Genomic DNA, 6,000 nt, shown 5'->3' with positions numbered 1-6,000 from the left:
TACTGAAGCCTGTGTGCCTAGAGCTTGTGCTCCGCAACAAGAGAAGCCACCGCAATGAGAAGACCCCGCACTGCAACGAAGAGTAGCCCCTGCTCGCCACAACTAGAGAAAGCCCATGCGCAGCAAGGAAGACCCAACACAGCCATAAATAAATAAATATTTTTTTTTTAAAAAAAGAGGAAATGTAGAAGGCTTTTATGAACGTTAAATGACTCCCTCTGCAATAACCACAGTCCTCTATTTGAACTTATACTCATTTTTAGCACTCAGCAGTCAATTATGGCTCTGTTTATATAGATGAATGATGAAAAACAGAATAGACATTCACAAGAAAGACAGACAGAAGCCAGAAAGATTTGTTTTCATTTACTTATCCAAAATTGTTTCCTAGGAGCTGCATTTCACCCAAATACTTTTCTTCTTCCAATCACAGATTGAGATGCCCATGTCCAGGAGGAAGAGATTTTCCTCTACTTTCTACATTCTTCTGGCTGGTCTAAAAATTAAATCCACACGAGACAGATTAACAGGAGAAAGTCAAACAAAAGTTTAATAACACATATACCTGGGAGAGGCCAGGAAAACTAACTCACCCAAATGGCCAAAACCCTCACCTTAAACCCCGTCTTCAGCGAAAGACAAAAGAAGATGTTGGGGGTAGCAGTTTGGGACTTTTAAGGAGAGGAAGGCAATTCACATGGAGATGAAAAAGCAAATGGTAAACAGATGTTCGCTGGGTCTGCAGAGACAATGGGACACAGAGTGGATTCTGATCTCTAGGCCCTGCCCAGTTCCCCCCATAACCCCTAGTTTTTCTTTGCTTATATCTGATGATATAAGCCTCTTCTGCGAAGAGGCCCTTTATCTAAACTTTTTTTTTAATTGACGTATAGTTGATTTACAATGTTGTGTCATATCCAAATTCTCTAGGCAGCTAAGTGGGAGGTAAAAAGACAGATTTCCTGTCTTCTGCTTCTTAAAAATAATCAGCCTAAACTAATCCTCATGCCAAAGAGAAACATTTTGGATGGAAAAATTTGTCCCCTACACCAGTTGTGGAACATTGGTGGGTGGTGCATGTGTTAGGGAGCGGTAGCTGGGATGGGCAGTGCTGGATAAAGCCTGGGGTTGCTCCTAGGGCGGGGACGTGGCTTTCTGCAGGCTGAGTTTAAATCCAATAGAAATTTAGTTTCTTTGCATAGATTTGGAATGATAGGGCCAAGAGGCTAAGGAACAGGTCCGTTTCTGCTGGCTAGATGTACATTGTAGAAAAGATTCTTTAATTGCAAGTTAAAGAGACCAACTCCATCTAGCTTAAGCTAAAAAGGAATATCTATTATAAGGATACAAATTTGTCTCATTGAAACTAAGAATTGGAAGGCAGCTGGGCCTCCAGAAGGGACCAGAGACTAGAAAGCCAGAGAAATCTTTTTTTTTTTTTTTAACTTTATCTTCTCTAGTTATTTTCCTTAGTCTGATGTATTCTTCCCTTATCTCTACAGGCCAGTTTTTTTCTTTTCCACAGCTTCTGAATTCATTTACCCTTGATTCTAGTGCTCCACAAAAACCTAACTTCTCTTTCTAAATCCCTATTCTAAATTCTTCATGGAGAGCAAAACTGATTGGATCACCTTCAGTCATGTGGTCACTTATGGTCCCATCAGCCATGGACCAGTGAGCTATGGAGAGGAAAGAGAATTCCCAAAAAAAGGGAGTCAGACACTTAGAGACAACGTTAATAGACTGCTGACAGCTGATATTAATTACCGAAGTATATACTAAACATCAGTGTACAGAATCTTAGAAAGTTAGGGCCTAAAGGAAACTTGTTTAACAAATGAGAAAACTGAAGAAGGAAATGACTCATTCAAAGTCACACAGCTAGTTAATGACAAAGCAAAGTCATTATCCTCTTACCATGGACTGCAAGACCAGAGGCCACCAGGAGTGAATAACAGTATCTATTCCATTATATTCTTGACAGCCATAAGTAGTATAATTTAGGGAGGCCATGTTTGTTTCACATAGAGAGTAGTATATCATTGTTACATATGTTCTATTCCTCTTTTTAATCAAAATGGAAATCAATATTGATTTCTCTTTATTGGTTCTGAAAGTAACACACGATTATATATACATATATTTTAAAAATAAAATATACAGAAGCCCAGAATTTAGAAAGTAGCAAGTAAAGTATCTATAGAGAGCACCATCGGGGAGTTTGGAATTTATTCTTCCATGCCTTTTTAGATGCATATCAGTACTTGAAAATACCCAATAAACAGCAGCTTTCTTCCTTGTCCAGAGTAATGAATAAATTGATAAACAAGACAAATAAATGGTATAAGAAGGCAAAAGTGTTACTTTTATGAATGTAAAGATGAATTGGAGGATGTTGATTAATGTGAGTGCCAAAGTAGGGACTGCTAAATGAACTCTGGAATTATTCAGGGTTTCCCTCCTAGTATCAGGCAGGAAAGACAGCATGGAGGAGCAGAAAAGAGCTAGTATCCCCAGCAGGCAGTTCAATTCCAAGAAGAAAAGGGGCAGAGTTGGGTCAAGTATTGTAACGGAGCAGGATGTCATGGGGCCTTCCTAGGACAGACCCCACCATGTCCTCCACCTGCCTCTTGTTTGTAGAAAAGCTTTCATTTCCCAGTCCTCCCCTGAGTCATAAAAGGCTAGCTCAAGAATTAATGATTGAAAGAATGTGAACTTAGAGTAACAACAAAAAATAGCAGTTGGGTCAGGAGAACTGTTAACTATTTAAACAGTAAATCAGGCATATTGCAGTCGTAGAATCTTTAGGTCCTCCCTGAAGGACATAGATAACAGTCTGATGCACATTCCTGAGTTATTTTACAGATACTAAAACCTCCACCAGATGGAAGAAGTTAACTGCATGATGACCATGAGCACATGGCCCTCAGACTGGTTGGAGCCAGAAGACTGATAATGTTAACACCTGTGACACCACCCTGTAACCTCACCATCAACCAATTAGAGAATTGTGCACGAGCTAATCACGCACCCTGCAACTCCCCTCCCTCACCTTGCCTTTAAAAACTCTTCCCAGACTTCCCTGGTGGTGCAGTGGTTCAGAATCCGCCTGCCCGTGCGGCGGACACAGGTTGGAGCCCTGGTCCGGGAAGATTCCCACATGCCGCGGAGCAGCTAAGCCCGTGTGCCCCAACTGCTGAGCCTGCTCTGTAGAGCCCACGAGCCACAACTACTGAAGCCCACACGCCTAGAGCCCGTGCTCCGCAACAAGAGAAGCCACCGCAACGAGAAGCCTGCACACCGCAACGAAGAGTAGCCCCCACTCGCCGCAACTAGAGAAAGCCCGCGGGCAGCAACGAAGACCCAACGCAGCCAATAAATAAATAAGTAAATAAATAAAATCTTCCCAGAAACCCATCTGGGAGTACTGTCTCTTGAGCATTAACCACATGGCCTCTTTTGCTGAGCACTGGACTGTCTTTCACCACAGCCTGATGTCAGTAGATTGGCTTTACTGCGCGTGGGCTACTGGACCAAAGTTTGATTCGGTAACGGTATTAACTGTGTATTCTTCCCCACATCGCCAATCAAATGGATCACTGCAATCTGTCGAGGCAGCGTGCATAAAGGAGTATAGAGAGGTAAGAGTGTGACTGAGTTCCCTTTGCATAGACGGGAGCACTAAGGGCAAGAGATGGATTTTTTCCATAAATATGTACGTGTATTTTAAAGGGTTATACTAGTCTTTCTGTAACTTGCTTTTTCCCACATATAATTTTTTTGAATTATTTGCATATATTCCATGATATAATTACGCTATAATTTAACCAGTTCCTGTTAATAGATATTAAAGTTTTTCTAAAGTTTTACTACTGTAAACAGCACTATAATGAACACTCTTTTGCCACATTTGGCATATTGTCCAATATCCCCTCAGGATAAGTTCCAAAAAGTAAAAAAGTAAAGTAAGTAATATGTTTTTATACGTATTACAAAATTGGCCCCTGGAAATGCAATATACTCCTACCAACAGTTTATAAGAATTTCTACACCTTGCCTAATGTTGGATATTATCAGTCATAATGATTTTTGAAAATAGAAGCAAAGCATTGTGGTTTAATCTGTATTTCTTTGATTACCATGAAGTTGCACATTTTTTCCCACCTCTTCTACCAGAAGATTATGATTTGACTGGTCTGATTTATGGTGTAGTATAAACCCTGACAGTTGGTTTTTCCTTGTGTAATGCAAGTGCCTGCCTTAAGCTTTGATTGCCCAGGCTTTCACTTTAAAGAGGCATCCACTTCAAAATGGGATCCCGAGTAAGTGCCACTTGCCTAGATAGAGTGACAGCCTACCCCGCACCTCTTTTGATTTCAGCGTTGATAACTAACCATTATTTCCCTATTTCCACACCACCACCACCACCACCCGCCCCAACCCAGCAATTCCCTCCCTTATGTTTTAAATTTACCAGTAGAGTGAGCTCAGAAACTCTAGGCCCCGACCCTCGACTCCAATAAAAGCAGAACCCTAGGGCCCACACACGCTTTCGATCTCTTTCCCCTTGACCTCACTGTGTGGCCCCAGGTATGTCGTGTAATTTGCAGGATCTGTACATATTAAGCCTTTTTTTCCCCATTTCCTGATGGTTATTGTGAAGAGTGTCAACAATAAGAACCGTAAAGGCTGGTCCAGCCACAGCATTGGTTATTGATAGGCTGAGACCTGCACAAAACAGGTGTCAATTATTTACCAGAATACGAAATGCCTTTAAGTATCTGAGCAGCAAATTGGGCTTTAAAACAGTGTGAAAAATTGATGGTGTTATTTGGCTTAGTAGATGTATTAGGTAGATTACAATGTGTGATCTCAGAATCAATGTTCAGTCCATATATTTGTGCGATGGATAATTACTGTAATAAATGCAGACTTGACATTTCAGTAGAAGGAACATAGTGCATTAGGCCTGTGTCCCAGAGGGCTTGCTGGATCAGGAGGTTAGAAACCATCCAGAACAGTGGGCCAATTGCCTTGCTTCCAGAACTCTACCCTTCAGTCCTCATAGTGACTGGAGACCAAACCAGAGCATATAAAATTTTGTCTTCCCTTTTGCTGAAAAGGAGCCCACATATCATCGTTTCTGCTTCTGTGGGCACACTGATAGAGGTTTGACTAACACCAAAATAGCAGACTTGGAGCCTGTTCTGTGTGGGTCTTAATGTAACCGGACAAAGCTGGTACCCAACCCAAGTTTGGCTGCTTGTCGCTGGAAAAGCCAATACTTGATAGACAAGTGTTAGCGGAAACAGAAAAGTTGTTTTATTCAGGAGGCCAGCAACCTGGGAAGATGTGGACTAATGTCCTAAGATCATCTCCAAGTTGCCGGTTTGAGGACAAAGGTTTTAAAGGGGAGTTTCAGGGGTGTACAGGCAGGGGGCTATGTGCAGAACTGTAGCAATAGAACTGGGCTTGGGGTGTTCTGGTCAACGGCATCTTGATGGTTTTATGCCCAATTAATCTTCTACTCCAAGGCTGGTCTGCTCCTACCTCATTAAGGTCAGTCCCTAGAATTCTTAAGCAAGCAAGATTAATTCTCTCCTAGTTAGCTAGACATTATCTATAACTCAAAGACATGCCAGGGTCAGTAGGAAAGAAAAATGCATGTAAATTTAAAAATCTGTGCTGCTCAAGATAGAGCAGCTTATGCTATGGCTACATTAGATTTAACAATACCAACAAAAGCAAATTTAGACACTTAGGTCTAATCATACATCTGGAGAGATAACAGAGTTAAAAGAAATAATGTGTGTAAAGATATTAGAAAAAGGTCAGGCACAGAGGAAGCATTTAATAAGTGTGAAGCATTTTTTACAGGTTGACAGTATGGCACCTGAGCCCATTTTGAATGACTGAGAATCAATTTTTTTTCTTCCTTCTCTTTCCCCCTCCTCCCATCTCTCTAATTCATTCCTTTCCCTTCCCCCGTGATTCTTTTCT

This window comes from Hyperoodon ampullatus, assembly GCF_949752795.1.
Source record: "Hyperoodon ampullatus genome assembly, chromosome: 4".
Classification (NCBI taxonomy): domain Eukaryota; kingdom Metazoa; phylum Chordata; class Mammalia; order Artiodactyla; family Ziphiidae; genus Hyperoodon; species Hyperoodon ampullatus.
This window is presented reverse-complemented; position numbering follows the sequence as displayed.